The 16,934-nt window shown below is 42.3% G+C and overlaps 1 protein-coding gene across 5 annotated transcripts in view; it reads right to left on the reverse strand.

The window, feature by feature from the left end:
• Positions 1-16,934, reverse strand: part of LINGO2 (leucine rich repeat and Ig domain containing 2) — a 777,598-nt gene that overhangs the window by 96,407 nt on the left and 664,257 nt on the right. The gene's annotated exons all lie outside the window — the stretch shown is intronic.

Consider the following 16,934-nt stretch of genomic DNA (forward strand, 5'->3'; position numbering starts at 1 on the left):
TGGACTGAGGGGATAGTGAACAGGAGAGCGTTTTGGGACAGTAAAAAAAAATAAAAATAATTCCAGGATCTCTGCTCCTGGATCAAATTGGGTCAAATGGGCCAGAGAGGATGTGAGGCCTTGATCATCATGAAAAGGATGTATGTAAAAAAAAAAATCAAACCTCAGAATAAAAAAAGTTAATTTTGTCATTCTAGGCCATGTATTTGGATAGGAACGAGGGCCAAATTCTGATCTCTGTTACCAGTGTATAGTTAGAGAAGGTCCACTGAGTTATATGGATTTATTCCAGATTTTAAAACAGATAACCAAGAGACTATCTTAGACTGGAATATGGAAAAGACATTTTAAGTTGGTTTAAACAAAATTAATAGATTTTAGATTCACAGATTATAATGCTAGAAGGGACCATTTTGATAATCTCTTCTGTCCTCTATCTCCATTTTCCAAATTCCAGCAAAACTGGTTAACAGATTCCATAATAGGTTCCTTATGCCAGTGTGGAATTAAGGCCTTGTCTATATACAAAGTTGCACCAGTTTAACTGAAATTGGTTTAAAAAGCCAAGCTGTTAACCAAGGTTATGGTTATTACCAGACCTGAGCAAACAATCCACAGCAGATAATTAGATCAATTGAAGCGCTTTTCATCTTCAATTTTTCCCAATCAGATATACAAAAAAAAAAGTGTAACTTTTTCAGCCCATTTCTGGTTATTATAAAACCCTACCAATTTTCTACTTTGGTTTAAATCAAATGTTACAGGCAGCTAACGGTTTTGGGTTATAGCTTGATGCTTAATGAACAAATATTGTATGGCTCTTGTGACTTTGGGCCTGACCCTAAGAGGTTCTGAGCACACAGATTTTCCACTGAAATTAATGTCACCCTGTGGTCTCCAAGGAATCCATTCACAACAATAATTCAGCAACATTTGCAATCTTCACAATTGTTATTTGCTGTGGGTATCAGTGTAGCCCCTACTAAGACTGAGCTCCCATTGCACACTGTACAAAGAATATAGTAAGACACAGCCCTTTCCCCAAAGAACTTCCCCAGAAGAAATAGACAAGACAGGCAAAGGGTGGGAGAAATGAAATATTACCCCGATTTTACAAATGGGGAACTGAGGCAAAGGGAGGTTAGGTGACTAGCCCAAGATCCCACAGGGAGTCTGTGGCAGAGCCAAGAAACATGCCCAGATCTTCAAGTCCCAGTCCTGTGCTTAGCCACAAGACCATCCTTTCATTTAATCAAGGACAGTTTTGCTCTGCATACTTAATACACCCTCTGCTAAGGATTCTTGTTGGAAAATAAATGAAAAGAAATAACACAGACCTTTAATAAGTGACACGATCTATGCTCAGGACCTTTGTTTTGGCCGTAGCCAAATTCTACTTCTTTAGAAAATGGTCAGTGAATGCAACTTTTCTGTCACATTTTACTTTTCTCTCCCAGTTTGCTCTTTGGAGAGATTTGGGTAGCCCAGGTTGGAGAAGCATTAAGGGAGCTTACAGGACTTATTTAAGATGTGGCCTTTGAACCTGTGTTTTCTACCATAAAAATCAATGTGTTTCTTAAAATTCGATGCGAGGAATAATCCAAAGGGGCCTAACTCAATTAAATGGAAGGCAAGTGGGTTTTTGCTCCCGAGCTGACCATGTGGGAAAACAAACAGTGCTCTTTGTTTTATTTTATTTCTTTCTTTAGCCAGTACTTCCAAAGCTTTTAAGCCACTGCAGAGTAAGTCTTGAAACTCTGGCTAGAACAATAATTAATAAATAGATTTCAACAGGGGAGGAGACAGACTTGCCATTACAGACTCACTAAATCCAAATATTTATTTTATGTTGAGCAAATAAAAAGCTGTAGCCCTATACTCCGTATTATTCTGTTGATTCAGCAATGCTGAACCATATCCTGGAATGGCAGCTTAGGAAAATGAGGCCACATTTTGTGAAGTGATCTAGCCCACCTGGGAAAAGATTCTAAATTCAATCTGTTCTTGCACTGTGTCCTCACTTTGAGCCATTCATACTGCAAAGAAAGAAAGTTCACTCACTTTCAGCTTCATGGCTGTAGACAGTAACTCCCTGACATACTGAATACATTGGAATTTCATTGCTGAACAGTAGTGTGAGTTAAATTTTGGTCCTTAAAGTGTTCTTTAGCAGAAGAGATACCTGTTATCTGGACAGTGTGATAGCTCCCTTTTCAGTATTGTTTATCTCTACTCACTTTGTCTGTGCAATCCCATCCTACCATATTCTAAAGGTGGGGTTTTCAAACAAATTGGCCTAACTCTGCTCCAAATGAAGACAAGGAGTTTTATTATTTACTTCAGTGACAGAACAGTCAGGTCAATGCTCAGCATTTTTGAAAATCCCACTGTCATGGGATTCGGGGTGCAATCCAGACCAGTGAGGAGTTGCGTTACCACTTGCCCTGCAACCCTGAGTACTTTACCATCCCTTGCTGCTGTAGCTCCTAGTCTGGCATGATCACAGCCAGCCTACAAGCAAGCAGGTCACACCCTGAGAGTCTGTGTGCTAGAGAGCCTTGGTTCAGCAGCTCTGACCCCAGCAGCCCCACAGGCCCACTATGGCTTCTACCAGCCCTGGTTACAACCATCAAGGTGACCCCAATACACTCCCAGTCCCACATTTTCTCAAAACTGTACATCCTGAGGTGTCCAGCCCTCTCCTGGACAGTTCAGGGAAATAATAAGGTTCGTTTGCTCTTTTAAAGAGACAAAAGCACATCACAGCTTACTAACTTAACTTAAATATACCCTTCCTTGCAAACACAGCACTGAGTTGGTTTATAGCAAAAATAAAACAAATTTATTAACAATAGGACATAGGTTAAGTGACGCCAAGTAAAGGGAACAAATTTAGAAATGGTTACAAGCAAATAAAAGTGAAAACATATCTAAAAGTGTACAACTTAATCTAAGCAGTTTTCTCACCTATATTCAGTTTCCAGAGACTTTAACCTCTCCTTGGGTCCATAATTCTCGCTTGCAAGAGTTCTGGCCTCTTGAGTCTGTGTAATGATGGAGGCCAAAGATGGCTTCTGTTCTTGCTTATATCTTTCAAAGTTCAAATACCGTGTTTCAAGAGGTCAGATGGCCTCATGCTGTTACTCCCGTCCTGTGGGCTTCTCATCCCCCAGTATGTAAATAGGGTGTCGTTTGCTTTGATTCTACCATGCTTAATTTACATAGGAGACTGCTGCTTTCTCTCCTGTCTGGGCGGGAACCTGTTTCTCCATTTGGTCACAGGCTTAAAAGCATGGTATCATTAAGTATCCATATTTCCTCATATAGTGTTAAAATTTATATATCACAATGACATTAATCACCAGTGTCATCAGCTTTTAGAAAAAAACGCACTCTGTACACTATTATAATATAGTAATATTGTATACAACCAGTTGATTCAACTGCTTATCACTTGAGGTTCAGCTCCCTTGTCTTTATAGACTAGTAAAACTTTAAAATGGATTCTTCTGAAGATTACCTCTCAAAGTGAAGTTTATTCAAGCTGTCAGGAAGGCCACATGGAGTCTGGTGGTGAAGGACCCTCCATGTTCTTTCTTCCCCTACTGGGTTTGCTAAAATGCAACTTGTTCTGTTTCCTGCAATCTCTCCACCTTGTTAGTTCATTTACTGCTTATATGTAAATTGATCTACACCCACATTCCTTTGTCTAAGGCATACTGTGCTTATGCATTGCTTGCCAAACACATTTTAAGAATATAATTCTAGTACATATTCAAAACTTTCTATACACACTCTGTGCATACATCACACAAGAATATTAATGATCAGTGAATTATTAGTTTACCAATTATATCTTACATGAACAGTGTGTTAGGTGTAGTGAGTAGGTGAGGACTGACAAGTTCTGCTGACAAAGTAGGGTAACCCAAAAGGGCCACTGTCACATCTACCTTATATTTTCACTTTAATAAAAGTGAGACAAGATTATAAATGGAAGAGCTATGTGTCGAGGATGTATATTCTGCCGATACAAAGACGTAATCCTAAAATCTGCACATCTTGCATGTACAAAGCTTGTAGGATAAACTGTTGTGTAAGCTGAGTCTTGAGACAAGTGTTTTACCAGTGGCTCTTCTAAAAAGGTGTCTTAAAGATATAACACCCGTTTGCCAAATATCATTTTTTTTTCGGATTGTGATGAAGGTCTTTGATTTCTAGTCTGAAACTGTAAAGATCTTATCTCAATCTGAATTCCCCCAAAGCTCAGGGGTGCTCACAGGAGGAGTTGGGTTCATCTGAAAAGTTTGAATACAGATTCCAAACTTCCTCTACGTTTGAATGTGATTGGAGCAGTTAAGCCATCTCTAGTCACACTCCCTATCCCTCTGGAGACATTTAAAACTAGTCTGGAGAAAGAACTGGAGAACAAGAAACCAGCTCTACTGGGATGGGCTGAAATGGTGGGACGGGCTGAGCTGATAAGTCTTTTTCATTTTTAGTATTTATGGTTTGTTTTTCTTTTCAGCAAAAATCTGGGAACACAGAAGCACATCAGAATGGAACATAAAAGGGGGAAATATTGAACCAAACTTTTCCAACCCCATGACAAGTTCAGCTGAGGTTTGGTTAAAAATTTGAAAGGGGGGGGAGCTTTCATTCTACCAAATCCAAGCCATCCCTTCCTAATAACCAGTAAAGTGGATTTTGATTCAAGTAAAACTATTTTTACTGCAATGAGCCGATAATGGAATTACCACACAGTAGGTGCGCCTTTCCTTTTGGGGAGTTACTACCTAACTGAGCAATGCTTAAGTTTCCACAAGCTGACATTGTAGTGTATTTGGGTAATACTGTGAAAACAAAGGCATTCAATTCAATGTGTTTTTTCACATAAGAAGTTGCAAAATGCAGTTTACAGTATTTCATTCAACCTGATATGGGCTTCATTCTCCTAACCCAGAGAGAAAGGGCACTTTGATAAGTGATAAGAAAAAAGCAAACCCTCAGATACTGCCAAAGTAAAGTGCAATAGGATATATCAGAAAATATGAAATGTCGAGTACCATGTATGGGAACTATACCTGTGCTTTTTTTTTTTTTTTTTTTTTGGAATGACAACCAGTTGCCTCTATCAAAGAGTGATTTCAATACCATCGAGTAGAGAACTGCTTTCATGCTTCTGGATTTTGTTAGTAATGGATTCACAAATTTTGTGTATCCTAACCAGTAAGCATGACTTTGCATGCTTTGAAGTTCAAGGCTAGTTCAAATAAACCGTGGTCAAATATTTGTGCAACGCTATTGGCAAGGTCTGGGTTTTATAGGTTCCTACATACTCGTTCATGTTCGCACAGATTTGCCAGATACGACAGTGGAATTTATGACTGTTTTAGAAAATACCACAAGTCTTGCTGTAGGTGACCTTCCCCATGAACACTGATTGGACTCAAAATGCACTGGCAAGTGGCAGCTGGAAAATTTCTCTGGAAAACTAAATAGAACAAAGGAGTTCGCACAAAGTTTCCATTCAACAATTCTAACAAATCATTGTTGGGTCATAAAATACCATCAGACTCTACGTGCTTTTGAGTACTTTACAGATCGAGTGAAAACTGTAACTCAGGTATAGCTGGCTGACAGTGATAAACAAAACACATTTCAGCAGGCATTTTTAACAAGTATAAAAGGATAACTTGCGCACATACAAATTCAGCCCTAGCCTCATGAACACATACCAGTATATTTCCAGTTATTGACTGTCAAGGCTGAATCCCCACTCTGCCACTTCAAGTGCAGAAGGTAGGGGCCTGCAAGGATTCTAAAAATTAATACAAGCTACTCCAGGCTTGTATTAAACTCCCAAGGTTACAGCTTTCCTCCTCTGACCTTGGCTTGGTAAACGCTGCCACCACCCAAATGCAACAAAACCCCCTTTGAACCCAGGAAGGAGCACTTGGGAATTCCTCCCTTTGGGGGTGCCCTCAAGCCCTTTCACCCCCCCCCCCCGGGGAAGAGATGAAAAGGGGAACAAAGGAAATTAGGTGTGGCTACCAGCTAATCAAAGAACATGCACAAACCTCTTAGGACACCAAAAATCCAATCCTGTTCTTAAAAAAGGTAAATTTTATTAAAAACAAAAAGAAAGAAAATACATCTGGAACTTAAGCTTTCGCTAGATTTTAAAAGAGCAATTCCAAAAATCAAGCACCCAAAATACCTTTCTTGGGGGTTCAGCTTAAAGGTTACAAGCAAACAAAAGCATCTGGGGTTAGCACAGAGGAGTCCGCAAGCCAATGAGAAATAAAAGAAATAACCCTAATTGCGTCTAGTTAGCATTCTGATCTGCTTACACATTGGAGTTCAGATAAGGAGTTCTAGGCATGATCTGAGGACTTATAATCATACCTGGCTTAATTGCTTATAGCATGGCTGCTCTGACCCTTCAGCCCAGAGAGGACAGACAGAGGGAAAGTTTCTTTCCCAATTTTAAAAAGCTCTACCTTCCCATTGGCTCTTTTGGTCAGGTGCTCACTTTTTTTTTTTTAACCTGGGGGACTTTTTAATCCTTTACAGGTAAAGCAAGTAAAGAACAGCTACTAAGAGGGATTTTACAGCTAGCTGGCTGGCTGGGTGTCCATCAAAGAGAGCTATCCTCCCTCCCCCCTTTATTTATTACATTGACAGATCAAGTTATTTGCTAAAGTTCAAATGCTTTATGTTAAATGTCAGGGAATAGTTTTGTAAACAGACAAAGCGTAAATTCCCATAATGGATTTGTGATGGGTTGGATCACAGAAACCCCTTGGGTCTTCCAACTGATGTGCCAAGACTACTTCTGCCCCTGCTTTCCCTGACAGCTTGGGACTTCAGAGCCCTGCCTGGCTATCCCAGACATGCTTGCTAGCCACAAACTGCAAGCTTAATTGAAAGCAGCTTAAGAAGTGTTCCTGTCTTTAACACTCAGATGCCCAAATCCCAATGGGGTCCAAACCCCAAATAAATCCATTTTACCCTGTATAAAGTTTATACAGGGTAAACGCATAAATTATTCGCCCTCTATAACACTGATAGAGAGATATGCACAGCTGTTTTCCCCCACCAGGTATTAATGCATATTCTGGGTTAAATAATAAGTAAAAAGTGATTTTATTAAGTACAGAAAGTAGGATTTAAGTGGCTCCAGTTAGTAACAGACAGAGCAAAGTGAATTATCAAGCAAAACAAAATAGAACACGCAAGTCTATGCCTAATACAGTAAGAAAACTGAATATGGATAAAACCTCACCCTCAGAGGTGTTCCAGCAAGCTTCATTTTACAGACTAGTTTCCTTCTAGTCTGGGTCCAATCACTCACTCACACCCCCTGTGGTTACTGTCCTTTGTTCCAGTTTCTTTCAGGTATCCTTGGGGGTGGAGAGGCTCTTTCTTGAGCCATCTGAAGACCCAATGGAGGGGTCTCCCATGGACTTAGATAGACCTTCTCTTGTGGGTGGAGACCCCCTCCTCTCTCCTATGCAAAGTCCCGCTCCAGGGTGGAGTTTTGGAGTCACATGGGCAAGTCACATGTCCATGTTTGACTCAGTTTTTACAGGGAGCAGCCATTGCCCACATGCTATCTTTGAATGTCTCCAGGAAGACTTCTTATGTGGATTGGAGCATTCTAAGAGCCATTGTTCGTTAAGTGTTTCTTGACTGGGCACTTAATTTGCACATTCCTTTCTCAAGAATGACCAAATGCTTTACTCAGGCTACTTAAAAATCAAGCAAGTACACAGCCAGTATTCATAACTTTGAATAAAAAAATGATACATGCATACAAATAGGATGAATAGATTCAGTAGATCATAACCTTTACAGAGATATGATACATGGCATATGTAGCATAAAACATATTCCAGTTATGTCATATGTACATTCATAAGCATACTTCCATAAAGCCTTATGGGGTACACCGTCACAGGATTTACATAAAGACAACCTATCTTTGCTATTGCTAACAATACATGTGGCTCCCATTCATTTATAAGTCTTACATTATTTATCACAACACAGTCATTCTTAGCTTCTGCATCTATCACTTAATGCAAATAAGATGTATTCTGTAATCTTCCTGGGGTTCTTTAAAATCCAGGGAAGGAATGATAAATATAACAATTTGTTTACTGTTCAACAAGAATTAGACGGCATGAATAAATCGGAACAAAACCTTACCAAACAACTTCTAAAGGCCATCTCCAGATTCCCAGATCATCTATAAATACACTAATGTTCAATATAGTGCATACAATTATTACATCGACCCTATATAGTTCTTAAAACTTTTTCCCTGGACATACTTACATTCCCTTTTTTTCTTACTGTCCTTCCTGCATGTGGGCACTGCTGTAAATAAGTGATAATAGACTGTTTGGGGGGGAAGTGTCCTCCTCTTAGGCCTGGTCTACATTACGAGTTTAGGTCGAGTTTAGCAGCGTTATCTCGATTTAACCCTGCACCCGTCCACATGACAAAGCCCTTTTTTTCGACTTAAAGGGCTCTTAAAATTAATTTCTTTACTCAACCCCCGACGAGGGGATTAGTGCTGAAATCGTCCTTGCCAGGTACTGTGGACGCAATTTGACGGTATTGGCCTCCGGGAGCTATCCCAGAGTGCTCAGTTGTGACTCCTCTGGACAGCGCTCTCAACTCAGATGCACTGGCCAGGTATACAGGAAAAGGCCCACAAACTTCTGAATCTCATTTCCTGTTTGGCCAGGGTTGCGAGCTCACCTGCACAGGTCACCATGCAGAGCCCATCAGCACAGGAGACCATGCAGTCCCAGAATCACCGAAGAGCTCCAGCATGGACCGAATGGGAGGTACGGGATTTGATCGCTGCATGGGGAGACAAATCCGTGCTGGCAGAACTCTGGTCGAAAAGAAAAATGCCAAAATATTTGAAAAAATCTCCAATGGCATGAAGGACAGAGGCTATAACAGGGATGCGCAGCAGTGCCGCGTGAAAATTAAGGAGCTCAGGCAAGCCTACCAAAACACCAGAGAGGCAAACGGCTGCTCCAGTTCAGAACCCCAGACATGCCACTTCTATGATGAGCTGCATGCCATTCTAGGGGGTGCAGCCACCATTACCCCAACCCTGTGCTTTGACTCCGTCCAAGGAGTGGGAGGCAACACGGAAGCGGGTTTTGGGGGTGAGGAAGATGAGGAGGAGGAGGTTGTAGATAGCTCACAGCAAGGAAGCAGAGAAACCAGTTTCCCTAACAGCCAGGATCTGTTTATCAACCTGGACCTGGACCCAGTAAGCCCAAACCCACCCAAGGCGGGCTCCCGGACCCTGAAGGCAGAGAAGGGACCGCTGGTGAGCGTACCTTTGTAAATATTATACACGATTTAAAAGCAAGCGTGTTTAATGATTAATTTGTCCTCGCATTCGCGGCCAGTACAGCTACTGGAAAAGTCTGTTAATGTGTCTGGGGATGGAGCGAAAATCCACCAGGGACATCTCCATAAAGCTCTCCTGGATATACTCCCAAAGCCTTTGCAAAAGGTTTCTGGGGAGGGCAGCCTTATTCCGTCCTCCATGGTAGGACACTTTACCATGCCAGGCCAGTAGCATGTAGTCGGGAATCATTGCAGAACAAAGAACTGCAGCATATGGTCCTGGTGTTTGCTGGCATTCAAACAACATCTGTTCTTTATCTCTCTGTGTTACCCTCAGGAGAGTGATATCATTCATGATCACCTGGTTGAAATAGGGTGGTTTTAGTAAGCAGACATTCAGAGGTGCCCATTCCTGCTGGGCTGTTTGCCTGTGGCTGAACAGAAATCTTCCCCGCTGTTAGCCACGCGATGGGGGGAGGGGTGAAGCCATCATCCCAGAGAATTTTGTGTGTGTGTGTGTGTGTGTGTGTGTGTGTGTGGTGGTGGGGGTTAGTTGGGTTTCTGCTGCACGTGAACCCGGGAACCGCAGCCCCGCCTCTTAAATTGCCAACCCATTTTTAATGGCCAACCCAACGGCTACTTCGTATGGGAAAAGAGGGCGCTGCTGTTTGAAACCATTCCCACATGTTATGAAGGTTAAAGAAGCCAAAAGACTGTGGTTTACCATGGCTGCCTGCAAGCCGCATTCTGTTGCCCGGCCCTGCATGAGTGATCTCTCACACCAAACTGGCATACCCTCAATAAGAGGCAAAATGCGACCTTGTAATGAAAGCACATGTGCTATGTAATGTTAACATCAAGGTTTACTGTGAAAGAGTGAACCCATTGTTCTATAAAATGTGTCTTTTTAACTACCACTCTCCCTTTTTCCCTCCAGCAGCTGCATATGTTTCTCCTTCCCAGAGGCTAGCGAAGATTAGAAGGAGAAAAAAATGAACTTGCGATGAAATGTTCTCTGACCTCATGCTGTCCTCCCACACTGACAGAGCACAGCAAAATACATGGAGGCAGACAATCTCAGAGTGCAGGAAAACACAATATGATAGCGAGGAGAGGTGGCGGGCTGAAGATGGTAGGTGGCGTCAGCTTCCTGAAAGAAGGCAGGAGTCAATGCTCAGGCTGCTGGAGGATCAAACTCATATGCTCCAGCGTATGGTTGAGCTGCAGGAAAGGCAGCAGGAGTACAGACCGCCGCTACAGCCCCTGTGTAACCAACCGCCCTCCTCCCCAAGTTCCATAGCCTCCTCACCCAGATGCCCAAGAATGCTGTGGGGAAGCCTCTGGCCACCCAGCCACTCCACTCCAGAGGACTGCCCAAGCAACAGAAGGCTGGCATTCAATAAGTTTTAAAGTGCTGTGTGGCTTTGTCCTTCCCTCCTCCACCACCCCACCTGGTGCTTCCCTCCTCCACCACACCTCCTGAGCTACCTTGGCAGTTATCCCCCTATTTGTGTGATGAATAAATAAAGAATGCATGAATGTGAAGCAACAATGACTTTATTGCCTCTGAAAGTGGTGATCAAAGTGGGAAGAGGAGGGTGCTTAGCTTACAGGAAAGTTGAGTGAACCTTGGCGGGGTTTCCATCAAGGAGAAACAAACAGAACTTTCACACCGTAGCCTGGCCATTCCTGAAACTGTTTTTCAAAGCTTCTCTGATGTGCACTGCGCCCTTCTGTACTCTTCTAACCGCCTTGGTGGCTGGCTGCGCGTAATCAGCAGCCAGGCGATTTGCCTCAACCTCCCACCCCGCCATAAATGTCTCCCCCTTACTCTCACGGATATCATGGAGTGCACAGCAAGAAATAATAACAATGGGAATATTGGTTTCACTGAGGTCTAAACGACTCAGTAAACTGCGCCAGCATGCTTTTTAAACACCCAAATGCACATTCTATCACCATTCTGCACTTGCTCAGCCTATAGTTGAACAGCTCCTGACTACTGTCCAGGCTGCCTGTGTATGGCTTCATGAGCCAGGGCATTGAGGGGTAGATTGGGTCCCCAAGGATAACTATAGGCATTTCAACATCCCCAACGGTTATTTTCTGGTCTGGAAAGTAAGTCCCTTGCTGTAGCTGTTGAAACAGACCAGAGTTCCTGAAGATGCGAGCGTCATGTACCTTTCCCGGCCATCCTACGCTGATGTTGGTGAAACGTCCCTTGTGATCCACAAGTGCTTGCAGCACCATTGAAAAGTACCCCTTTCGGTTTATGTACTCGCTGCCTTGGTGCTCCGGTGCCAACATAGGGATATGGGTTCTGTCTATCACCCCACCACAGTTAGGAAATCCCATTGCAGCAAAGCCATCCACTATGACCTGCATATTTCCCAGAGTCACTACCCTTGATAGCAGCAGCTCAGTGATTGCGTTGGCTACTTGTATCACAGCAGCCCCCACAGTAGATTTGCCTACTCCAAATTGATTCCCAACTGACTGGTAGCTGTCTGGCGTTGCAAGCTTCCACAGGGCTATCACCACTCGCTTCTCAACTGTGAGGGCTGCTTTCATCTTGGTATTCTTGTGCTTCAGGGCAGGGGAAAGCAAGTCACAAAGTTCCATGAAAGTGCTCTTACGCATGCGAAAGTTTCACAGCCACTGGGAATCATCCCAGACCTGCAACACTATGCGGTCCCACCAGTCTGTGCTTGTTTCCCGGGCCCAGAACCAGCGTTCCACACCATGAACCTGCCCAACTGACACCGTGATGTGCACATTGCAGGGGCTCGTACTTTGTGAGAAGTCTATGTCCATGTCCTCATCACTCTCGTCACCACGCTGCAGTCGCCTCCTCCTTGCCTGGTTTCGCTTTTCTTGCAGGTTGTGGTTCATAGAATCATAGAATATCAGGGTTGGAAGGGATCTCAGGAGGTCATCTAGTCCAACCCCCTGCTCAAAGCAGGACCAATCCCCAGTTTTTGCCCCAGATCCGTAAATGGCCCCCTCAAGGATTGAACTCACAACCCTGGGTTTAGCAGGCCAATGCTCAAACCACTGAGCTATCCCTCCCCCGAATGGGAGAACCATATATGTTCTGCATATCCTGCTGGATAATGTGCGTGGTGTTTATCGTGCTCATAATTGCCGCGGTGATCTGAGCGGGCACCATGTTCCCAGTGCTATGGCGTCTGCGCTAAAAAAAGACACGAAATGATTGTCTGCCGTTGCTCTGACGGAGGGAGGGGCGACTGACAACATGGCTTACAGGGTTGGCTTACAGGGAATTAAAATCAACAAAGGGGGAGGCTTTGCATCAAGGAGAAACAGAATGGCGCCCTCAAGAATAGAACTCAAAACCCTGGGTTTAGCAGGCGTTGATTTCACGGAGGGAGGGAGGGAGGGGGGAGAAAATGAATACAAATGAATACAAAACAAATCTGGTCTATTTCTTGTTTTGATCCACTTCATCTATCTTTATACATCTTGCTGGCAGAAGATGGTGAAGTACGACTGCTAGCCATCGTCATTTCCTGGGTGCTCGGCAGAAGACGGTGCAGTACGACTGCCGGCAGGACTGAATCGCCATGAGATGAAACTCCCATGTCTTCCCAGGCGCCCCTGACCGACCTCACTAAGGTCGGCTAAAAGAGCACCCTGGAGTATGGCGACGATGGCTACCAGTCATACTGAACTGTCTGCTGACAAAAGGCAATGAGCTGCTGCTGTGTAGCAATGCAGTACCGCGTCTGCCAGCACCCAGGAGACATACAGTGATGGTGAGCTGAGCGGGCTCCATGCTTGCAGTGGTATGGTGCCTGCACGGGTAACCCAGGAAAAAAGGCGCAAAACGATTCCCTGCCATTGCTTTCATGGAGGGAGGGAGGGAAGGGAGGGCCTGACGATATGTACCCAGAACCACCCGTGACAATGTTTTTGCCCCATCAGGCATCGGGATCTCAACCCAGAATTCAAATGGGTGACAGAGACTGCGGGAACTGTGGAATAGCTACCCACAGTGCAACGCTCCGGAAGTCGACGGTTGCCTCAGTACTGTGGATGCACTCCACCGACTAAATGCACTTAGAGCATTTGTGTGGGGATACACACAATCGACTGGCTAAAAACGCTTTCTACAAAACCGACGTCTATAAATTTGACCTAATTTCGTAGTGTAGACATACCCTTAGTAACAGTTTTTTTTAAAAAAAAATTAATTGGGGTTTGATTAAAAAAGCATGACGTGCTTGTGTGTTAATCAGCATAAGATAAGATGAATTATTTTGTGTCTTGGAACATTTTTAAAATCCATTTGCTGCCTTCCTTTATAGCATTTCTCAAATATTGAAAGATAACTGTTACCCTTTTTGGAACTTCACTTCAGCTCTAATTTCCAATTTCTTTATTATCATAAAAGCAGACTGATTCACTAAAAGTTAGCAGAATTTACTCCAGCTCCCTAGCTGGATTTACATGTTGTGCAATCAACTGCCGTAGAGTTGCTTTTCCATCATGAATATAATTAATTATTTTATATGGGAGATGGAAGGGATTGGTTTGTACTGTAGCCCTGGAATAGAAAAGATAGCCTAGACTTCCAAGAGAAAAAAAATCTATTTTTCCTGTTATTTACTTTATAAACATTTCTTTTTGTGACAAGTTTAGTAGTCATTAATAGCAATGATCTTTTGTCAGGCTACTTCCTGCACTGAATAAAACTGTCCATTACTTCTATTTTTAACACTACCATGCGGTGAACATTTGTTAGTCTACATAGGAAGGTTTTAGGCTACTACTTCAATAAAATTCAGAGTACTCACAGTAGGATTAATGGAGTGATACAATCAATGCCCCCAGAATAATGAGTTAAAGAAAAATGAAAGCCCAGTACATCTATGGGTGCATGCTTTCCCAGCTCTCCCCTCATGCCATCACCTTCTGGGAAAAATAAAGCCGAAGGAAGCATTTAAGTATGTACAAGGAGGCACTTAACCAAATTATGTTTATCTTTCAGGGGATGGCAATACTTGATATAATAATGGTCACTCCTATGGCTCGATTTTTCACCAGGGGCTAATGGATCAAGAAAAGTTGCAAGAACACTCTTGCAAAATGCCAGCTACAATATTTAGCAGCACCCTACAGAGTAATATCACTCAGGTGTGTGTTTCTTAGTTTAAGTAAGGATCTTTAAAAACATATCCTTTTTTTGTTATACTCTGCAAGGCATGGATGAATCTCCACTGAATTCTAACATCAAATTCTGATCACATGCTTAGACAATATTATTCTTACAAAACATGTAACTGGAGCATTACACAGAGGTACACGTGAGGTCTGAGTATTGTACTGTATGAGTATTCTAGCTGAATTCTGCAGAACCCAAAGTCCGAAGTCCAAGCAGCTTCTCTGAGGCAACCCAAGAATGCACATTTCCATGCATCTTTTAGTTAGAGTCTAATTACTTCCAAGTTTCAGACTGAGCTGGAAGCTATAACAATAAGGCGTTCAATTGCTCCAAAACCTGGGTAGGGAAGGGTGTGAATACTTAATAGTCTGAGAGAGGTTGGAGTCTCAGTCTAAATGTCTTTTTGAAACTGCCTGAAAGATTAAGGTGTCTATGCTGGAAATTCTCTAATGGTTATGAAAGGACATACAGGACATCTCCAGGGCAAGACACTCATAAGCTCTTGTGAGAAGCAATGGGTAAGACTTCATATTAACATAAGAGATAATAAGGAGCCATGGTCATTTTTTGGGTAATGAAGATGTTCTTGAATTATTTTCCCTTTCTATACAAAGCGTTTTTCCTTCTGTTATAATGTGTTATAATTTAAATCTTGCTTTTATCAACCCCTTTCTTTTCGCAGAGTCTGTACATATGTATCTCACAGTGGCTCTACTAGTTTTGTAGTTATTCCTGACTTTGTATCTACTCTTTAGTTAATAATACTGAACATCACTGAGTTTCAAGCTCCTTTTGTGTGGAGCACAGGCCCCTCAGGATCAGGTACAGCACAAAAGGAACATTAGGTTCCAGAAACCATTTTGAAATAATTTGTTGACTCAAATGTACAAAAGACGTTTTAGGCCCTACAAAATTACTGTAGCACATATTCCAGCATTTTAGATATATCATTCTTAAGATGTATTATTTAAGAAGATTAAAATTTAAAACAGGAAACACTGGCAAAACTTTTTGAAAGGACACATGCTCCCTTTACTGGCTTTCCAGCATCAGTGGTAACCAGAAATGGGGCAGTTTAATCTCTGGCAAATTAAAGAAGATTATTGATGCTATTGTTTGGACCAGTCCATTTAAATTTAGAAGGGTGAGGTCTCAACAGCAAATGGAGAGTGTGGAAGTGTCGCTGCCACACCGGGTGTAATAAAGACACACTAACTCAATGGCCAAAGACTCCAAAAATGTCTTCCTGATAAATAAGCAAGTTCCTTCTTGTTAGGGCAAGGAATAGCTATGCAGGAAGCTAATGAAGCTTGTATGTGAAAAAATAGGATAACTTCTCTCATTAAATGTACTCCCTTCATTGCCCAGCAAAGCAGACATTCGTGGGGGAGATATACCTGCTGTTGAGATTCTCAGACTCCTTTCCCCCCATCCTGGCTATTCACTTTACACTATTTTTTTTCCCTAGAGAGAAAGCAAAGGGCATAATTCTAATTTCAGATGTATGTGGAGGGTTCTCTGTCTAAAATGGAGCAGCTACACAAGCATCTGAGAGATAAATATTTAGCGTATTCCGTAAACATAAGAAACAGGCCTATTATTTTATTCTCCTGGATGCTTTAAAGGATACATTTTTTTTAAATATGTATACAATATACATGCTTAAAAAGTTGCTAACAAGTGTCCTGCACTTACTTGCTGAACGAAGTACTTTTAATCCCCATATTAATTTGTAAAAGGAGCTTGATTTTCTTTATTTTTTTACATGTAAACAAACACTAAAAACTTCCCTTTCCTCACAGTAAATATAATTAATAATAATATATGGCTTTGCACTTCTAACACACCTTCTATGCAAGGATCTCAGTGTGTAGAAACTTGAATGAACTAACACCACTGTCAGGACAGAAACAGTTGAGGCACAATCAGATAAATGACTTGATCAAATACATGCAAGAAGCCTGTGCATAGGTGGAAAGAGAAAACAGATCTCCTGAGGGCCCCCCTACCCCCAATCCTTAATACAAATAAGGTAGTGACTAAAGGTCCCAGATGAGATTGGGGCCCTATTATACAAATATCTAGCATGAAACAAATAACTAGCTTTCTAAATAGGCAAGTCACACAAATGGTAGAAGGGGAAAAATTGCCGAAGATCAGTGGTGGAGCCAGAATTAGAACTAAGGCTCTAGAGTTCCAGTCTTGTGCCCTACCCATGGCTGTCTGCTTGAGCCAGAAGACCATCCTACCCCTCTTTGACAACTCTTAAGGCTTTCATATATTTGTTTTTGTTTGGTGTAAATCACACTGCAAAAAATAATCAATGTGGTGTGACCAAACCTAAGGGACGCTGACATTGCTTTGG

Source organism: Natator depressus, chromosome 5 (assembly GCF_965152275.1).
Source record: "Natator depressus isolate rNatDep1 chromosome 5, rNatDep2.hap1, whole genome shotgun sequence".
Taxonomy (NCBI): Eukaryota; Metazoa; Chordata; order Testudines; family Cheloniidae; genus Natator; species Natator depressus.